The following is a 20,529-nucleotide window of genomic DNA, read 5'->3' on the forward strand; positions in this document are numbered from 1 at the left end:
GTGGGCAAATAGAACGTGTCCATTTCGAACGTGGTTAAATCGAACGTGTCCATTCCGAACGTGGGCAAGTCGAACGTGGTCGAATCGAACTTGGCCAATCTGAACGTGGTCAAATCGAACTGCATGCAATATTTCACGTGGCCATTTCGAACGTGGTCAATTCGAACGTTGACAAACTGAACGTCAGCAAACAAGACGTGTCCATTTCGAACGTGGTCAAATCGAACTTCATGCAATATTTTTCGTGTCCATTTCGAACGTGGTCAATCAGAACGTAAGCATTCCGAACGTGGTCAATTAGAACGTGGTCACTTTTAACGGTGGGCAATTAGAATGTGGGCAATTTATAGCCACTCCAAAATAAGTATAAACATTGATGGATTACCATTGTCAAAGTCGTCACAACAACAATTTTGGCCTATATTAGGCTCAATCGTTCCCTATAACAATGTATTTATCATCGGAATTTATTATGGAAATGAAAAACCAGCAGATGCAAATGATTTTTTACAAGAATTCGTTGATGAAGCAAATGAAATATGTGAGAATTGTATTTATATCGATAATCGTAATATACAATGTAGAATTGAAGCACTGATATGTGATACACCAGCCAAAGCATTTGCTTTATGTATAAAAGGACATACAGGATATTCTAGCTGCACAAAATGCATTACTGAAGGAGAATACATAAAAAATCGGATATGTTTTCCACAAACGGATGCGCCACTTAGAACAGATGAGGATTTTATGCAGAAAGTTGATGATAATTACCATCTCAGATGTAACATGCAGCTTATTAAAGATACCTCATTTTAAACCTGTCACAAATGTTCCTCTAAATTACATGCATTTAGTATGTCTTGGAATAATGCGAAAATTAATATATTTATGACTTGGTGGAGATTTACACTATCGTGTACCGCATAGAGCAGTAAAAGAAATTTCTGCACGTTTATTGACACAATTAAAAGCATCGATACCTTCAGAATTTGCTAGAAAACCACGAGGGCTGGATTGCGTTAAGTTATGGAAAGCCACAGAGTACCGATTAATACTATTGTATACAGGGCCATTAGCTTTTAAATCTATTTTAAAAAACAATGTATATAGACATTTTATGATATTTCACGTAATTATCAGAATTATGTCTTCCAAAGATTTGCATGAATATTTATCCTATCCGCAAGAATTAATTTTATTTTTTATTGAAACATTTATAAAACTTTATGGGGACTTCCGTTTCCGGCGAGATAGTGTGTGTAAGGCAGAAGCCCGTTGCAGTTTTTAGTGAGTGATAGAGAGAGGAGAAAGGAGAGTGAGAGAGTGAGAAAAGCGTGAGAGAGAGAGCAGTGTGAGAGGAGTGAAAGGAAGTAAAGGTGGTGGGCACTAGGGAGAAAAGGGAGGAAATAGAGTAACAAAGAGTTAGCTCGGGGAGAGTGAGGTTAGAAAGTCAGGGAAAAGGAGAGGTACGTGGTGGGAGAAGAGAAAAGACAGGCAGGATAAAGTGCAGAGGGAGTAGAACAGGTGTAAAAAGTGAGGAGACTAGAAGCACGAAGTATTAGGTGTACAACTTTGCTTCCGCCGTTTTCCTATAGATAGCTTTAGCGGTAAGTAGTGGTCGAAATAAATAGATCATAGACGTCATGCAATAAACTTGGGCATCTGTCAACATAACCCCATAGAAACATTAGTCGATTTGTGTCTGCATCATAAAGTTATTCTCGATTGAAAATGTCAGTTTACGAGCCAAATTCTCGTCATTTGCGGGAGGTTATTCGGTTTGGCCGTCGACGTGGAAGCATGGCCGGGATATCCCCATGATTTTCTGCGCTTGGGGTTATCGTAATGAACCCATTTTTCGTCCCCAGTCACAATGCGATGCAGAAATCCCTTCCGTCTTTCAAGCAACTGTTCACAAGCAAACAAACGCCGTTCAACATCTCTCGGTTTCAACTCGTACGGCACCCAATTTCCTTGCTTCTGAATCATTCCCATGTCTTTGAGGCGTTTTGAAATTGCTTGTTGAGTCACTCCCAATGATCGTGCCAATTCTTCTTGACTTTGACTCGAGTCTTCATTAAGTAATGCCTCCAATTCTGCATCTTCGAAAACCTTGTCTCTTTCACCGCTATGCCGGTCTTCGACGTGAAAATCACCGTTCTTGAAGCGTTGAAACCACTCACGACACGTTCTTTCACTAATAGCGGCCTCACCATAAGTATTTGAGAGCATTCGATGAGCCTCAGCCGCAGATTTCTTCATATTGAAGCAGAAAATTAAAACCTCCCGCAAATGACGAGAATTTGGCTCGTAAACTGACATTTTCAATCGAGAATAACTTTATGATGCAGACACAAATCGACTAATGTTTCTATGGGGTTATGTTGACAGATGCCCAAGTTTATTGCATGACGTCTATGATCTATTTATTTCGACCACTACTTACCGCTAAAGCTATCTATAGGAAAACGGCGGAAGCAAAGTTGCACACCTAATAGGTAGTGTAGATAGAGGAGAAACTGTGTAGGTGGGAAAAGAATAAGAACAGATAGATAGAAGAGAGGCAACGCGAATAAATAGTAGAGAGAGGGCAGGCAAGTAGAAAATATGTCGGAGAAAGAAAAGAAGAAAGGAAAGGAACTAGGGAAGGAGCTGTTCAGTAAAATAAATAAAATAGATCGAAGAGGAAACATGGGGGACATTGAAGAATTGTGGAAAAGAAAGAGAGAGGCAGTAGAAAAGATAGAAGAAGGGATCTGAGAAGGAGATAGATGGGCAAACAAGGAAGGGAAAAGACAGCAAAAAGAACTGATAGGAGAGACAGGAGAGGGACAAGGTGAATCGGGAAACTGGTGGAGAGAGATGAAAGAGGAGTGGAAAAAAGAGATGAAAGAAGAATTTAAAGAAGCAAGGGAGATGATGAAGAGAGAATGGAAAGTGCAGTGGGGGGAATGGCGGAGAGAAATAGAAAATATTATAGAAGGGAAGATGAAGGAAAGGGAAGAAAAATGGAGGTTAGAAAAGGAAGAACTGTTGATGAGAATAGATAAAGTAGAGAATGAAAGTAAGGAGGACATAAAAGGAGGAGTAGTAAGCAAGAAGATGGAGGAAATGGATAGGTGGATAGAAAAAAGAGAAAGAGAAACAAGGAGAAAGAATATAGTGATAAAGGGAGGGAAAGGCACAGAAGAGGAGATAGAGAAGGGAATTGAAGATACAATAAAAATATTAGGCATAGAAAAAGACATAGAAGAAAGGAGATTTATAGGGGGTAGGGGTAAAGGGGAAAGAAAGATAGCGATAGTAAAAGTTAAAACGATAGAAAAAAAGGCCGAAGCAATGAAGAGAAGAAGAGAGATAAAAGATAAAGAGATTAGAGTAGAAGATGACTTAACGTGGAAAGAGAGAAGGATGAAATGGAAACTAGAGGATATAGCAGAGAGAGAGAGAGAGAGAGAAAGGGAAAAGAGTGTGGGTAAAATATAATAGGATACAAATAGAAGGAAAATGGTGGAGATGGGAAGAGGAGAAAGAAAGACTAGTGGACTGGGAAGGTAAAACATGGAGGACACAGGGGGAAGAACAGAAGGAGAATATGGAAGTGGAATAAAGAAAGTACACAGTGAGAGAGAGAAGGGGTTATCAAGAGAAGAAAGATGGGGAATTACTTTTTGAAATGTAGCGGGGATATCTAATAAAGACAAGGATTTTTGGAATAGGGTAAGAGAGTGGGATGTAGTGATGTTATTAGAAACATGGATAGAGAAAAAAGGATGGGAAAGAATAAAAGATAGATTACCGAGAAAGTTTATATGGAGAGCACAAATGGCAGGAAGAAAAAACAAGAAAGGGAGAGCAAAGGGAGGGATGCTGTTGGGGGTGAGGAAGGGGTTGAAAAGGGAGGAAGAGGATGAAGAGGAAAAGGAAGGAGAAATGACATGCAGAGTTAGAATGGGAGAAGAGAAGTGGAGGATTAAGGGAGTATATGTAAACGGGGACGTGAGAGAGAAGTTAGAAGGGATAAAAAAATGGATGGAGGAAGAGGAGGAAGGAGTGCAAACGATAATAGAAGGAGATTTTAATGCGAGGACAGGTGAGGAGGGTGGATGGAGAAATGAGGGAGAATCAGAGGAGGAAGTTGAAGGAAGGAACTCAATGGATAAGAAAATAAACAAAGAGGGAAGAGAGCTAATAGATTGCTTAGAGAAAAGGGGTTGGTTTATATTAAATGGATCCATGAAAGGGGATGAAGTAAGAGAATATACATATACAGGAGGAAGGGGAGAAACGATAATAGATTATATTTTAGGAAACGAGGACACAAGAGAGAGAGTGGAGGAATTAGAAGTAGGAGAAGAAATAGACTCAGACCACCACCCGATTACAGTATGGTTGAAGAAAGGAACAGGAGGGAGAAGAAAGCAAGAGATGAGAGGGACGAATAAGAGAGGAAGATGGGACGAAGAAGGAAGAAAAAAATTTAGAGAAGAGATGGGAATGATGGAAGGAGGGAGATTAGGGTTAGAAGAAGAGATGGAGCAAGTAGAAGAAAGAATAAAAACAACCTTGGATGTATGCGAGAAGATGGAGAAGAAAAAAAGTAGGAACAGAAGTGGATGGTGGGACGAAGAATGCAGGAATAGAAAGAAAGAAGTTAGAAAGGAATTGAGAAGATGGAGGAGAGAAAGAGGAAGCGGAGAAGAATACAGAGAGAAAAAAAGAGAATATAAAGATCTATGTGAGGAAAAGAAAAGAGAAGAAAGAGAAAAAATAGTAAGAGAAGCGGGAGAGGCAAAGACAGAGGGAAAAGTATGGGAATTAATTAAAAAAGAAAGGAAGAGAAAAAAAGACTAAACGAGGGGATAGAAATGGAGAGTTGGACAGAATATTTTAGGAGTCTACTAGGTGGGGTAGAGAGAAGAATAGTAAGAGGATGCGGGACAAGAGAGAGAGCACAAGGAGAAAAGGAGTTGGAATGGGAAGAGATGCAGAAGATAATGGACAGACTAAAGGAGAGGAAAGCGATAGGAAAGGATGAAATACCGAATGAAGTATGGAAATACGGGGGAGAAGAGATGAGAAAGTGGGGATGGAAAATTTGCAATAGAGTTTGGAGGGGAGAAGGATGGCCGGAGGAATGGAAGGAAGGGATAATTATACCTATTATAAAGAAAGGAGAGGGAGAGAGGGAGGGAGATTACAGGGGAATAACATTGATGCCTTCATTATATAAAATTTACGCAACAGCATTAGGTGAAAGATTAAGACAGGAAGTAGAGGAAAAAGGGCTATTATCAGGAAGTCAGGCAGGGTTCAGAAAGGGAATGGGCACGATAGACCAAATATACGCGCTAAATTACCTAATAAATAGACAGCTAGGTAAAAAAGGAGGTAAAATGATGGCAGTATTCGTGGATTTAAGGGGTTAGACCTACCTGTAAATTTTGAAAAAATCGATTTTTGGGTTTTGACATTTTCTTAAAGTATATCATTCTAAAAATATTGTGTTAAAATTTCAAGTTGATCCGAGCAAAATTGACAGAGTTTAAGTATACAGCCTTGGAAGGTATACTGTCCGAGCAGGCTCGAACAGGTTTGAGCAGGTATAAAGCGACAGCTGCGTCACGCATAAAGGCGACCCTTTTTGCTATTGTAATTCTATACTAACACAGTTATATAATCTTTTTAGTGAACTTGTAAATTCAGAGATGCTAGCAGCAGCTAGCTAGTTGCTACTAAGCAACTTAACTTGCAACTTTAAACGCATTTATCTCAAAATCACATTTTCAAAATCGGTGACCAAAATATTTCGAGAACCGCTGTACAGAATGAATTCAGCTTTTGTAGGAATATTTTACAGATAAAAATCTAGTGCCCGATCGTGGCTTTTTTTTTTCGTTACATAGTTTTTATTTTACAGACAAAAAACAAGCGATTTTTTTTACAAAAATTGATATTTCAACTTTGAACTTTTGCCATTTTGTAGCAAATTAATTTTCCGAGATAATGAACGATTAAGCACTTAATATATTAATTAAATTTACTTGAATTTTTTATTTCAGATGAACCAGGTCGAAGGAAAAGTGGTCACCGCAAAATACCTTTTAAAAAAACACTGCCGAAAGATCACTGATATTTCTTTTATTTATCAATATTTTCTATTATAAAAATTATTATAATTACTTTTAAATGTATACTTTTAAATAGAGTAGCGTTTGTTAGAAAAAGTTTTCAAGTTTAAAAAAAATAAATTCCCGAAAATACTTGTTTTTTTTTGACCTTATAGGTAGGTCTAACCCCTTAAGGGCGGCATTTGATTCGGTGGATAGAGGAAAGTTGATTAAGGCAATGAAGGAAAGGGGGGTAAGAGAGGGGTTGGTGGAAAGAATAGAGGAAGTATTGAGAGAGACAAAGAGCAGGGTAAGGGTAAATGGGAAACAGGGAAAGGTATTTTGGACGGCAAAAGGTTTGAGACAGGGGTGTCCATTGAGCCCAACACTATTTAATATTATATTGACAGATTTAGAGGAAGAAATGGAGAAGGGACTATGGGGAGGAGTGAGTTTGGGGGGGAGAAAGGTGTACTCGCTAACATATGCGGATGACATAATTTTGATGGCAGAGGAAGAACAAGATATGAGGTCAATGTTGTTTAGGCTAGAAAGATATTTGGAAGAAAAAGGATTAGAGCTGAACGAGGATAAGACAAAAATAATAAGGTTTAGGAAAGGAGGGGGAAGGTGGAGAAAGATGGATTGGAGATGGAGAGGAAAGAAGCTGGAGGAAGTTAAGAAAATCAAATATTTAGGATACATTATACAAAGAAATGGAGGACAGGAAGCGCAGGTTAGAGATAGGAGGAAAAGAGCGGCCATAGTTATGAGAGAGGTATGGGGTATAGGAAAGAGACTATGGGGAAAAGATTGGGGAAGGAGATTATGGTTGTATGACACACTGGTATGGACAGTAATGGGATACGGGGTAGAGATATGGGGGTGGAAAGAGAGAAAGGAAGTAGAAGGATTACACGAGAGATTTATAAAGTGGACAATGGGATTAGATAGAAGAACTCCAGGATATATGGTAAGGAAATAATTAGGAAGAGGTATGATGAGAGAAAGAGCAGGGAAAAGAATATGGGGATTCGAAATAAGGATGGAGGAGGGAAAAGGGGGAGAGATAGCTAGGAAATGTTGGGAGGAGATGAAAGAGAGGTGGAAGAAAGGGAAAAGAACGGGAAGCTGGGAACAGGAGAGGGAAGAATTTCTCAGAGAAAGAGGGTTAAAAGGAGGAATAGAGGAGGAAGTACAGTTGGGGGAGATGGAAAAAAGGGGGAAGACAAGGCAGGAGAGGGAAGTAGAAGAGAGAATAAAAGAATCAAAGTACAACAGATGGTATAGGCAAATTAAAAGGGAAGGTATCCCAGGGTACCTAAAAAAAGGATGGTCAGAGAAAAGATGGAGAAGGATTATAAGATTTAGGTTAGGGAATGAGATGAAAGAGGGATGGTACTGGGAAAAGGAGGAAATAAAAAATGCAGAGTGTGTGAGAGAGAGGAGGAGACATGGGAGCATGTGTGGGAAAGATGTGTAAAGGGAGAAAAGAGTGATGGAGAAAGTTGGCAGGAAGCGGTGGACAGGATACTAGGAGAGGAAGGGGAGGGAGAGGAATGGATGATGGAGTTAGAGGGGTTAAGGGAGGGAGATTAAGAAAAGGAATAGAGAGAGAGAGAGAGAGAGAGTGAGAAGAAGAGAGAGAGAAGGAGAGAAAAATGAAGGAGAGAAGGAATGAATGAAAAGAGTAGAAAAGTACAACGGAAACGGAGGTCCCATAGAATTACATAGAATTAAGTAGTAGTAATTAGACATTAAGCGAGACTAAGAAACAGAAAAAAGGATAGGCAAGAGAGAGAAAGAGAGAGGGAGAGAGAGAGAGAGAGAGAGAGAGAGAGAGGTAGGCAGGGAAAGAGAATAGCGAGAAGCGAGAGGGCGAAAAAATTGAAAAATGTAAATGTAAATGTAAATGTATGTAGTAGGTTAAGAAAATGGAAGAGATTGTAGAAATTGTAACCCCATAGGAAATCAATAAATATTATATCTATCTATCTATCTATCTATAAAACTTTATGGACCCCACAATGGAGCGCATAATGTACATAATCTTATGCATCTTGTAGACGATGTTAAGAAATTTGGATCACTTGACAACTTCAGCGCATTTAAATTTGAAAATCATTTGCAAACATTAAAGAAATTACTTAGAAAATCTGAAAAGCCGTTACAACAAGTAGTACGGAGATGCATTGAGAAAAAACTAAACTTATTAGATATATCACCATTAAGAACTATTTCGTCGGATTCTATTTTAACGCATCCAAATCTAGTATCACTACATTATGATGGCCCACTTACATCTGACTGCAACAATCCGCAATACAAAGTTATTAAATATAGTGGAATTACGTTCAAAGCTGGAACACTTGCAAATAATTGTTGTGGCTTAAGCGATGGTACTATTGTATGTATCGAAAATGTGGCGTACTGTAAAAAGCAAAATATTCCTATGATTATAGGATATGAATTTTTGGAAAAAAAGGATCGATTTGACTTGCCTTGTCCATCTTCTTTACTTGGGATATATTCTGTACATTTATTGTCACATTTGAAATCGTGGCCATTAGAAATTGTGACAAGGAAATATGTAAAATTACCTTGTGAAAATAATAAATTTGCAGTTTTTCCACTATTACATAGTGAATTATAATGTGTTGGTATGGTATTAGGATGGCTGAAAAAAATTTGTATTCCATCGTTGAATTTGAAGATGGGCTCCAAATTATTCCAAAAAATTGGTTAAGCGCAGATTTAAAAAAAGCTTTCTGGCCACATTATACAAGTAACAAACGATATGATACAGCAGTTAAACTAATGGAACAGCCACAATCTACATGGTTGGAACACCCAATCAACAAAATATTCGGGACATTTTGTAAGTATACTTCCTAATTTTCTTTTTATTCTGATCTTTTTATTAAAATTAAATTAAAATGTGTAACGTTAAATCAATACATATATAATATATATATATATATATATATATATATGTACATTTATTATTACATATAGGTTTATCGTAAAAAGGAGGAGGGTCAATAAGGGCGTTTTTGTGCCTCCTCTGGATTTTCATAAAACAATTTTTTTTGTCTTGTATGATCATTAGGAATATCAAAAATAATCATTAGGTGAGAAAAAAATTCGATCCATATAGCCAAAATTAATCATTAGTTTAGGTGTACCACTATGGCATCTAAGCCCTTTTTATGACTAATAAATAAACTAATGAAATATTTTCGGTCATTATACTGCTTTGCCATAATATTTATGTCATTTTAGACTACAATATTGCCTCAAGATGAAGGTGAATACAATTCATAGTGAAAAAATTTTTGATTACTCCTGACATGGGGCTCAGATCACTTGAATCACTTATTCTTTTTGACATGATTAAAATTGAACTTCAATTATTGAAATATTGATTAAACAAAGTAATAATATAAGATCCTGGTAGAGGTTAACAATAATATGGATAAAAGACAACGAATTATGTCGTGCGTGAAGTTGCTGCATTCGACTCACGCGACAACTTCACGCAGGACGTTTACCATGAGTTATATTCACCTTCATCTTAAGGCAATGCATATTATAGTTTAAAATGACATAAATATTATGGCAAAGCAGTATAATGACCGAAAATATTTCATTAGTTTACTTATTAGTCATAAAAAGGGCTTAGATACCATAGTGGTACACCTAAACTAATAATTAATTTTGGCTTTATGATCGAATTTTTTTCTCACCTAATGATTATTTTTGACATTCCTAATGATCATACAAGACAAAAAAAATTGTTTTATGAAAATCCAGAGGGGGCACAAAAACGCCCTTATTGACCCTCCTCCTTTGTTTTATATTTATTTACTATATGGTAATAAAGCGATTTAGATTAGATATTAAAAATGATAACACTAATATAAATTTTATTTAGTTTAACTTCTTTTTCTGCTTTTTATAAATATAAATAATTCAAGTATAAATATATATTAATGCTATTATATATTATTTGCGAGTGAAAATATTGAAATATTATGTTTTCATAAATAGAGTTAACGTTTTAAATGGTCTGAAATAATTTACGAAAATTAAAAATATACACGAAAAGATATAACGTTTTCGACTATATCTGGTTTACCAACGGTTTACCGGGTCTAGTCGAAAATGTTGGTAGATTGATTAGAATAATATTGTTTTTCTTTTTCAGCTTGCTATGAAAAGGCGAGGAGAAAATTAAAGGATGCCGAAGATTTATCGGATATAAATTCCTGCACTGAAACAGAAGAATATTTTAAAAAATCACGAAAAGTCAGAGCCGCTAAAGTAATAAGTGATTCATCGAATAGCAGTGATGACGATTTATCTGAAGAAGACGATTTACTGCAAAATGTTCCAAAAATTCGACAGAAACAAATAACGACTACACATAGCGAAATAAGGAAAAATATGCAAACTGGTAAAAATCTAATAACATAGCAATAATAGATATTAAATTTAAATAATGACTAATTATATATATAATAAATTATAATTTATAGAAAATGCGAATGTCTCTTGTGCGAAAGAGCAAGTTCAAAAAAATAAAAATAAATTTATAACAGAAAATGTCGAACCGTGCTCTGAGAAAATAACAAATAACGATTCCCGTAAGTATAATATCTTTAAAAGAAAACACAGAAACTTAAAATTATAATGAAATAGAAAGAGTAAAAATAGAAAATAATAAAAAGAAAATAAAATTTACATTAAAGTTTACATTTGAAAATTATTAACAAGAAATAATACAAAAATAAAAATAGAAAAGCTGATGTCTAATTATTAAATATCTTTTCTTTTTCTTTCAGAATTACAGCAATATATGAGCGATGATGTTGAATCATCAGATACGTGTACTTTTAATAATAATTTACAAGGTAACACGGATTGATTTTTTGCTTATAAAAAATTTTGATTAATATTTTGATGTTATCATACATTAGATAACAGAAATCTCAAAAGAGATTTATTCACATCCTTTATTCATAACGAATGAATAAATCCCTTTTGGGATTTCTATTAAGTAATGTATAATATATTCATGATAATTACTTTTATAATGTTATTAATATTATTGTTAATATATGTATAATATTATGAATATGTATAATATTATATATACAGGGTATACCAGAAAGATGGATACCCCGGATTAACTTGAAGGGATGACATTTTTTAAAGAAATGGTTTTACACTCTGTATAATATTATTAGTAATATTATTACAATAAAATTTTTTGTTATTTTTAGAATCACAATCAAAATCACAAAACTTGTTAACCAGAAGCAAACAAACTACTGATGTAGACGTTGATGATGATTTAAATATGTTAATAATTTTTATTTATTTTTAATTAGGATATACTTTATGTACTTTTTGATATGTATAATATTCATTTTTGCGTAATATTGTCTAGTATTGTGAATTTTTATAATTGTGTAAAAATCGCATTTTATTTGTATGTTTTTATAAGCATAATTACAAATATTATTTTCATTGATTTACAGTAAGTGAAAATTTTCGCCGATTTATAATTAGAAAACTGATAACCTTGGAGACGAAAATGAATATAATCCAAAGATATCAAAAGTTAATTATACAGAAACAGTCAGTTAGTTCCTTAGATTCCAAAGAAAATGAAGTTGACATTTTCCAAAATCTACCACTCAAAAATCAAAATAAACTGGAAGCGATGGAAACAAAGTTAAACAACGACTCAACTTATAGAAAACATATGGTAAATTATATCTCTGATGTTCTACATAGAATAAGTTTTACGAAAATAATTATAATTCAATAGTAAAAACAACTGGATAATATATAGTGAATGTAAATGTTTGCAACGATAAAAAATAATATATAATATAGATCGATGAATATTAATGTGCAAGATAATTTTATTACAAATATTCTAAAGTCGCATATTACTTTAAGACTAACATATTACCATTTTTTTATATAAAAGTTTATATTTAAAGTTTTCTTCCATAATAATTTTCTGTTGCATTTCTCAAGATTTAAGTTTTCATTAATATATCTTGTATGCGCCGTGTGGCGTGAGTTTGTACTCTTGCGTATGTGTACGCTCTTTTTCTTTTCCTGGCTTGTGCCGAAATAATACCTTGTGGTATGTACGTTGATTGAGGTGATAGAGAACAATAATTTTACTAAATATCTCTTTATTATTTTTATACGTGTGCACCGAACGACGACCATGTCGGAACAATGAAGAAACAGGATGTCTTCTTCTCGAGAGAGCGGAAATGCGATGCGCTCTCTCCCTTTCGGTGGCATATTAACTAATGGATGTTACCGGCAGTGGGTACAAGCAAATTAGAATGAGAGACACGAAGCGTAGCGTGTACATACCGCCGTCCTTGAAAGCATCAGCTTTCAACAAATATAAAAAAAAAGAAATCGCTTACAAGCTAATATACTAATTCAAATCTTAAACTAGCTACGACCTAAATACAAATATTACATTGGCAATAAACGAAATGAAACTTAGTTTAGAAAGGATGTTGCAATGCTAAATAAACGCAAGAATAAATTAATCATCTTCAACGGGAAGTATACATAAGCGCGTAATGGGACGCTTGTAGACACCTTTATTGGTGCGAACAGTGACGGTACGAATTATGTTATCATTACCTGGATGCACTTCAATTATTTTAGCAAGAGGCCAGGTTAGAGGAGGAATATTATCTTCCTTTAAAACGACTATCTGATCAACGCGTACAGAATTTTCTTTGATTCTGCATTTACTTCGTTGTTGACAATGATGTAGATATTCCTGTGACCAACGTCGCCAAAAATGCTGACGCATTTGTTCAACACGCTGCCAATATGATAGTCGATTCGTTGGTACTTCCTCTAACGAAGGTTCGGGATGAGAAGTGAGCGGACTCCCAGTCAGAAAATGTCCTGGAGTCAGCGCTATAATATCATTGGAATCAGATGAAATAGGAGTAAGTGGACGCGAATTCAGAATCGCTTCAATTTGGACGAGCAAAGTATTCAATTCAATTGTTCGTACTTCAGGTTGGCATGCTTAGTCATTCGATAGAGATGACGTTTCGCTCCCTTAACTGCAGCCTCCCATAGACCACCGTGATGTGGGGCTTTAGGGGGGTTAAAGTGCCAGTTCACGTTATTAGCTGTCATGTAGCTTACGATTCTGTCCTTGGTGTCTTGAGCGTCTAATAAAGCTGCTAATTCGCGTAATTCGCGTTCAGCTCCCACAAAGTTTAGACCGTTGTCTGAGAATATGTCTGAGGGATATCCTCTTCTAGAAACGAAACGCTTGAGAATGCTGAGAAAAGCTTCTGTAGATAGATCCGCTGCTAATTCGATGTGAACGGCGGTAGTAGTGAAACAGACGAATATCGCCATATAACACTTCATTAATTTAACCGTCTTCCTTGATCCATCCTTGTAGTGAAAAGGCCCGGCGTAGTCGACGCCACATTTCTCGAATGGACGCAGGGGTATGACGATTCTGTCCTTAGGCAGATTACCCATTAAAGTCGAGGCTGGTCTGGGCGAACTTCGGATGCAAATGGTGCATTTATGAATAACTTGACGTACAATATCTCTGGCGGATACAAGCCAGAATCTTTGGCGTACGGCAGACAAGGTTGCTAGAGGACCTGCGTGGAAGTGCCTTTCATGCTCGTATGTGATGAGGAGTCGAGAAAAAGGATGTCGTCCTGGCAGCAACATTGGATGTTTGGCGTTGTAGGGAATGTGAGATAATTTGAGGCGCTCGCCTACCCGTATGATTCCATCCTCGTCCAGGAACGGGTTTAATCGTATGAGAGAGCTATTTTTGCTCACATTTTGATCATTGGAGAGCCTTTCTAAATCCTTAGCGAAATACGATTTTTGAATCAATTTTACAATGATTCGAGTAGCAAGTTGCAATTCATTAGCTGTAAGAAATTGTGTTGAGTCGTCAGTAGAGATGGATTCGGAGCGTTTGGTTTTACGTTTCAGCTGGTTATAGAATCGATATATGTAAGCTACCACTCGGATTAAATTCGTGAGCTTCGAGAAGCGCGTGAAGATGTCAAAAGATGGTTCTTCAATGCTGAGCGTGACTATGGCCTTAGTTTTACGTTCAGGGAGATCATCTCCTTTCGTTATGGAGGGGTTTTGCGGCCATTTTTCTTCATCGGAGCCTAACCATGAAGGTCCAGACCACCATAGGTAATGTTGAGGTAACGAAGCTGGCATGATTCCTCTCGAGAGTAAGTCTGCAGGGTTGTCCTGACTAGGAACATGCTGCCAGTTTTGAATAGTGGTCAATTGTTGGATTTCTCCTACACGATTGACGACGAATGAAGTCCAAGAACGGCTACATGCTTGAAGCCAGGCTAATACGGTAGAATCAGTCCAATAATATACTGATTCTACCTTGTGATTTAGACCATCCATGACCTTGTTGACAAGGCGTGCAAGGAGTAGTGCTGCACATAATTCGAGGCGAGGTATGGAAAGGCTCTTTAATGGTGCTACGCGATTCTTTGAGCAGAGCAGTCGAGTGGAGTGTGTTCCGTCACTGTTGGTAGCGCGTAAGTAAATGCATGCACCGTAGGCAATTTCACTAGCGTCGGCAAACCCATGGAGCTCCAATTTATTGTACTCATCCAATGCAATAGCTCGCCGAGGTATGTTCATGTCTTTTAGCGCCGGCAACTCATTCTCATACCGCCTCCATTTGGTGTCCATCTCTAAAGGTAGTGATTCGTCCCAATCAATCTTGAGACGCCATAGATCCTGAATTATGATTTTAGCGATGACTGTAGAGGGACCGAGTAGCCCTAGTGGATCAAAAACTAGCGCAACTTTTGATAAGATGCTTCTCTTTGTAGGTGATGACAGCGGTGGTAAGCAGGCTATACTGGAAAATTTGAAATGATCGCAAGCGTAGTTCCACAAAAGACCTAGCGCTCGGGTCTCGGATCGTTTGTCGTCAGATAGTAAGAATTCCCATTGTGGAGATGTAGCAAGATGGTCATGAAGAGTGGGAATATTAGAGGCCCACTTGCGCAGCTCAAATGCTCCTTCCTGTAGTAACTGAATTGTTTGCTGTTTGATGGCTATCGCTTCTCGAAAGGTGTCTGATCCTGTGACCAAATCATCCACGTAGAAGTCGTTTAAAATTGCTTTAGCGCCGATCGGGTATCTAATGTGATTATTCTCGGCTAGCCTTCTAAGGGCGCGAATAACCAGAAAAGCCGCTGATGCAGTACCATATGTTACGGTGAGTAATTCAAAGGTACGAATTGGTTCCTCCTTGGAGTCGCGCCACAAGATGCGCTGCAAAGCTGTTTGACTAGGATCTATGAGCACTTGCCGATACATTTTAGCAATGTCAGCGGTTAGGGCGTATTTGAAAGTGCGAAATCTTGTAAGTATGGAGAAGAGATCATCTTGAATGGTAGGACCGACCATTAGGATATCATTTAAGGAGATTCCCGTAGTTGTTTTGCAGGAGGCATCAAAGACGATCCTTAATTTAGTTGTGGTGCTCGTCTCCTTGTACACCGCATGATGTGGAAGGTAATAGAATTCGCCGATAGGCTTTGCCGGGTCGGTGATTTCGCGCATATGTCCAAGTTCTATGTATTCCCGGAAGAATTGTTTGTACTCGGCATACATTTTGGGTGATTTCGTGAGTCGCCTTTCTAAAGACTTGAAACGGCGTGTTGCAATTTCTTCGGAGTCTCCAAGTTGCTTTAGTTTGTCTGATTTGAGCGGCAACCGCACGATGAAACGTCCTTCCTCGTTGCGTTTCACAGTTTCTTTAAAAATGCGTTCGCATGTTTGTTCTTCAGGAGATGTTTGAGACGATGACGCAAGCTGATCAGTTTCCCAAAAGCGGCTGACTGCGCGGTTCAAATCCTCTGAGATTGCCAAGCAACTAGTAAATGGAGAATGTAGAGTAGAGGTTTGACTAATTGTTGGCCCGGATATAATCCAACCCAGTTGGGTCTTTTGTAACGTAGGCTGAGATCGAGAAGCTCTAATCTGGCCTGTACAAATAAGTCTCCAAAAAAGTTCTGCGCCAATCAGTATGTCGATGCTCGAGGGAACATTGAAATTGGGGTCTGCCAATTTTATATTGTTCGGTATAATGAAGTCTCGCGTAGATATAAAGTTTTGAGGTAACTGCTGAGTAATTCTAGGTACAATTAAGCATTCTATGCTTGCATTAAAGTTGTTGAAACGTGACTGAATGCGCGTATTGATCAGATTTTTTACTTGCAATGTTCCCTGAGAAACACCGGAAAATGAGATATCTACCGATCGCTGCTTGAGATGTAATTTATTAGCGAAATCTTGAGTAATAAAATTCAACTGCGAACCACTATCCAGTAAAGCGCGGCAAGAATGAACTTCGTTATTCGAATCATAGGTATGTATGATAGCAGTGGGCAATATAACGCTTGAAGGACTTTGTACGGACAAACATTGCGTGACGATAGGCGATGTTGTCTTATTTGCTTCGCTTTCAGAGGTTTCGCTAGAGTTCTTATTATCCTGTACGCTATTGACTAAATGTAACAATGTATTATGTTTTTTGCTGCATTTGCGACAGGCACTCGAAGAGCAAGCCTTAGCTTGATGTGATGATGACCTCAAACAGTTGATGCATAGATGAGCCTTCTTTACTAATTGAATTCTTTTTTCTATCGGTAATTTGAGAAAGGCTTCACAATGATACATCGGATGATTTTCCTTGCATTGAGGACAAGAGAAGTTAGATGTGGCGATATTTGCAACAGCGGAAGACCTTGACTTGTTAGAGGACTTTACCGAACTAATTTGATTGATAGATAGCTTACTAAAGATTGTTTCAAGTGCCTGGCAACGCCTAGATAAAAAGTCAGTTAATGATTTTAAACTTGGAATATCTTTATCTGGTATGCTAGTTTCCCAAGCCTTACTTGTAGCGGGGTCCAGTTTAGAAACGATAACGTGTACGATAAGATCGTCTCAGTGCTCTGTGGGCCTCTTGATGGCCTTTAGAGCGCGTAGATGCTTTAATATTGTGTCTAATAACTCACGCAAGTTGGCATGGTTCTCCTTGTTCAACGTTGGCGCATCGAAAATGACTCTGATATGCTTTTGTATTATCCAACGCTTATTGTCAAAACGCTCTTTAACAGCAGCCCAAGCTTCGTTGTAATTGTCTGAGGTGGTCTCAATTGATTTGATAACATGCGCTGCATTGTCCTTGAGTGAAGAACGCAGATAGTGAAACTTCTCAATCTCTGTTAACTGAGTATTATCATGGATTAGTTTCTCAAATGTATCCTGGTATGAATACCAATCATCGTAGGAACCTATGAACATTGGAAGCTCTATTTTTGGCAATCTAACCCGCGATTCTCTATTGGCAGCAATAGGCGCGATATTTCCACGTGGTGCGATGGGCGGAATTTGGCGTGCATCATAAAACTCGAGGATATGATTGTATCGTGTTAGTAAACCGAAATATGACTCTTCAAAAGTTGTCCTTTGTTGTACTTGCTGAGCGAGAAGCGCTTCCTTATCTTTAAATGCTGGATCTTCATTTTCAAGAATCTCTATTCGCGATTGCACGGCATCAAATTGATCCCATAATTCGATTAATCTGACTTTACGATCTGTGATGTCGTGTCGCGTTCCTTGTTCTACCTCGAAGCTATCTATGAAAGTCTTTAACCGTGTTACGGTTGCCTTTAATTGAGTACGCTTATTTTTAGCTTCAAAATAGGTTAGATTTTGCATTGTGTTTGATTTTGCAAGTGAATTGTACCACGAATAAGAGAAAACGTTGGCTTCAAATTGAGTGTGTATTGAAAGTGTACGTATTGGTCGTATTTATCGCGACATCACATGACGCAATGCTTGATATAATGTATTCTGAATAATGAAAGATAGCAAATTTGTGCACTTACCAGTCGTGTGACTGTCGTAAACAATAGTTTTTTTATGAACAAAAAACCTTAGTCTTACCTCCAGTAAACTGCTCAAGTTATTATCCAGAGGTTATGGAATCCGGCTCGAAGGACCATTATGTATGCGCCGTGTGGCGTGAGTTTGTACTCTTGCGTATGTGTACGCTCTTTTTCTTTTCCTGGCTTGTGCCGAAATAATACCTTGTGGTATGTACGTTGATTGAGGTGATAGAGAACAATAATTTTACTAAATATCTCTTTATTATTTTTATACGTGTGCACCGAACGACGACCATGTCGGAACAATGAAGAAACAGGATGTCTTCTTCTCGAGAGAGCGGAAATGCGATGCGCTCTCTCCCTTTCGGTGGCATATTAACTAATGGATGTTACCGGCAGTAGGTACAAGCAAATTAGAATGAGAGACACGAAGCGTAGCGTGTACATATCTTCATTATAACATCATTAAAAAGCTCTTTAAAGTAAAACTAAGTCAATAAATGACTAGGCGAAACATCCAACTAATAACAGTGTAATTATGTTTTAGATTAAACAATTGGCACGAATTGTATGCCAAGATACGAAAACTTCGTGCATTCGACTTATGAGACAGATTTTTACAAATCAGTTGGCAATGGAATATAGTGGTACGGAGCAAAGAAAAAAAATATCTTCTCAAACTTACAATTATGTAAAGTAATAATGTGTAAGTAAAATTTAGAATTGTAATTTCGAATTTTGAATCATTAAACGGCATAATTTTGTATACAAATAAAAATATATACATTTATAAATATATCTATACAGCAATTTACTTATTGAATTAAGTAATAAAATTTCTTAATGAAAATTAAGTAAACATTTTTTTTACAAATATTGATATTTTAAGTAATTTTTATTTATATATTGACATTAAAATTTGTTCTTACATTTTCTAATTATTAAATTTAAACAAATTATCTTTTTTGAAAATAATACAAATTACTAATGTTTAAAAATTGATACGTTTTAGGTGTGATAAGAAACTCTCATGCAGATGCAACAGATGATCAAATATCAGCACCGATAAAAATATGGTTAGCCCATGCAAAAGAACGCAATGCAAAAGAGAATGCCAAAGAAAAAAATGATATTTGAAGGAAAAGATAATTCTTTTATTAATAGTTCCTAAAGTTAAGTTTCAAATATATGCAGAAAATAAATATATTATATTATTATTTAATAATATATAACATATATTTAAAAATATATATTATATTAAATATTATATATTATAATAAAATACAATTATATATAATTATATATATATATATATAATAATTATACGAGTATAATAAAATAAATAACATTTTATAAAATATGCAAAATTTATATATTAAATAAATGTGCAATATATAAAAATGAGAAAGACTTTTTTTCTCAAAAAGTAGATACTTCATATAAAAATAAATAAAAAGTATGAAATAACATTTTTTTGTCTAAAGCTTTGTTTATGAACTAAATAATTTCATATTTTTATTTATTTTTTACATAAAGAATCTATTTTTTAATCTATATTAAACCTATATCCAACTATCTTCTGCATATATTCATGTATAATTTATTAGTAATATGCTTAAAATATTCTGCAAATGTACTGATTATATACCAAGAGATATTACTAGTAGATATTGATAATGCAATCAAAATATTTTATTAATATACTTATAATTTACCAAGAAATATTCTCAGTATATACTGAGTAGGGTTCCAGGGCAGACATAGGAACATTCTCCGAACATTCTCAAAATATCGTAGTACATATTTCGAATATTAATGGGATATACACAATCTACATTCGCGATATACTGCGTACATGCTCAGGATCTACCTGTGCTGTATGGGATATAATATAATTATTCGTGAAAACTGTTGAAATAAGTAACTGTTGGAAGAAACACTGAGTATCATCGATCAAGCAGAGAGAAGTAACTTATAAACAGAGCGCAGCAAATAAAACATGATCAGATCGGTCTAATCTGCGGAGTCAGTTACGATTGCGATTGCCACGAAAAAAGACAATGTTGCGCGTTATTTGATTCAAATATACTGTCATATAAACATCACACATCAATATGCACAAATAGTGGATTCTAAAAACATGCATAGTATACAGTATACAATATATACTATATATACTATATACATATATACTATATACATACTATCAGGGTTGGCAAAAAACTTGTTTTTTTCATTTTAAACAAAAAACATTGATTTTTTTGTTTAAAACATGTTTTTTTTATTTTATACGTGTTTTTAAGTAAAGTAAGAAAAAAACATGTTTTAAACAAAAAAAACATGTTTTAAACAAGCAAAAAAAACACTTGATAGCTTTGATCTGTGTAATCGTAATGTAATGTAACCGTAATCGTAATGTAATGTTCGACCAC

At 36.1% G+C, this 20,529-nt stretch overlaps 2 pseudogenes; both read left to right on the plus strand.

The window, feature by feature from the left end:
- Nucleotides 1–333: 333 nt before the first annotated feature.
- LOC145936116 (uncharacterized) lies at nucleotides 334–8,766 on the plus strand (annotated as a pseudogene).
- A 20-nt stretch (nucleotides 8,767–8,786) lies between these two features.
- On the plus strand, nucleotides 8,787–19,234 carry LOC145936117 (uncharacterized; annotated as a pseudogene).
- The last annotated feature ends 1,295 nt before the right edge of the window (nucleotides 19,235–20,529 follow it).

This window comes from Prenolepis imparis, unplaced genomic scaffold, assembly GCF_030444845.1.
Source record: "Prenolepis imparis isolate NDT839.2.m4 unplaced genomic scaffold, iyPreImpa1.0 SCAF_5, whole genome shotgun sequence".
Classification (NCBI taxonomy): domain Eukaryota; kingdom Metazoa; phylum Arthropoda; class Insecta; order Hymenoptera; family Formicidae; genus Prenolepis; species Prenolepis imparis.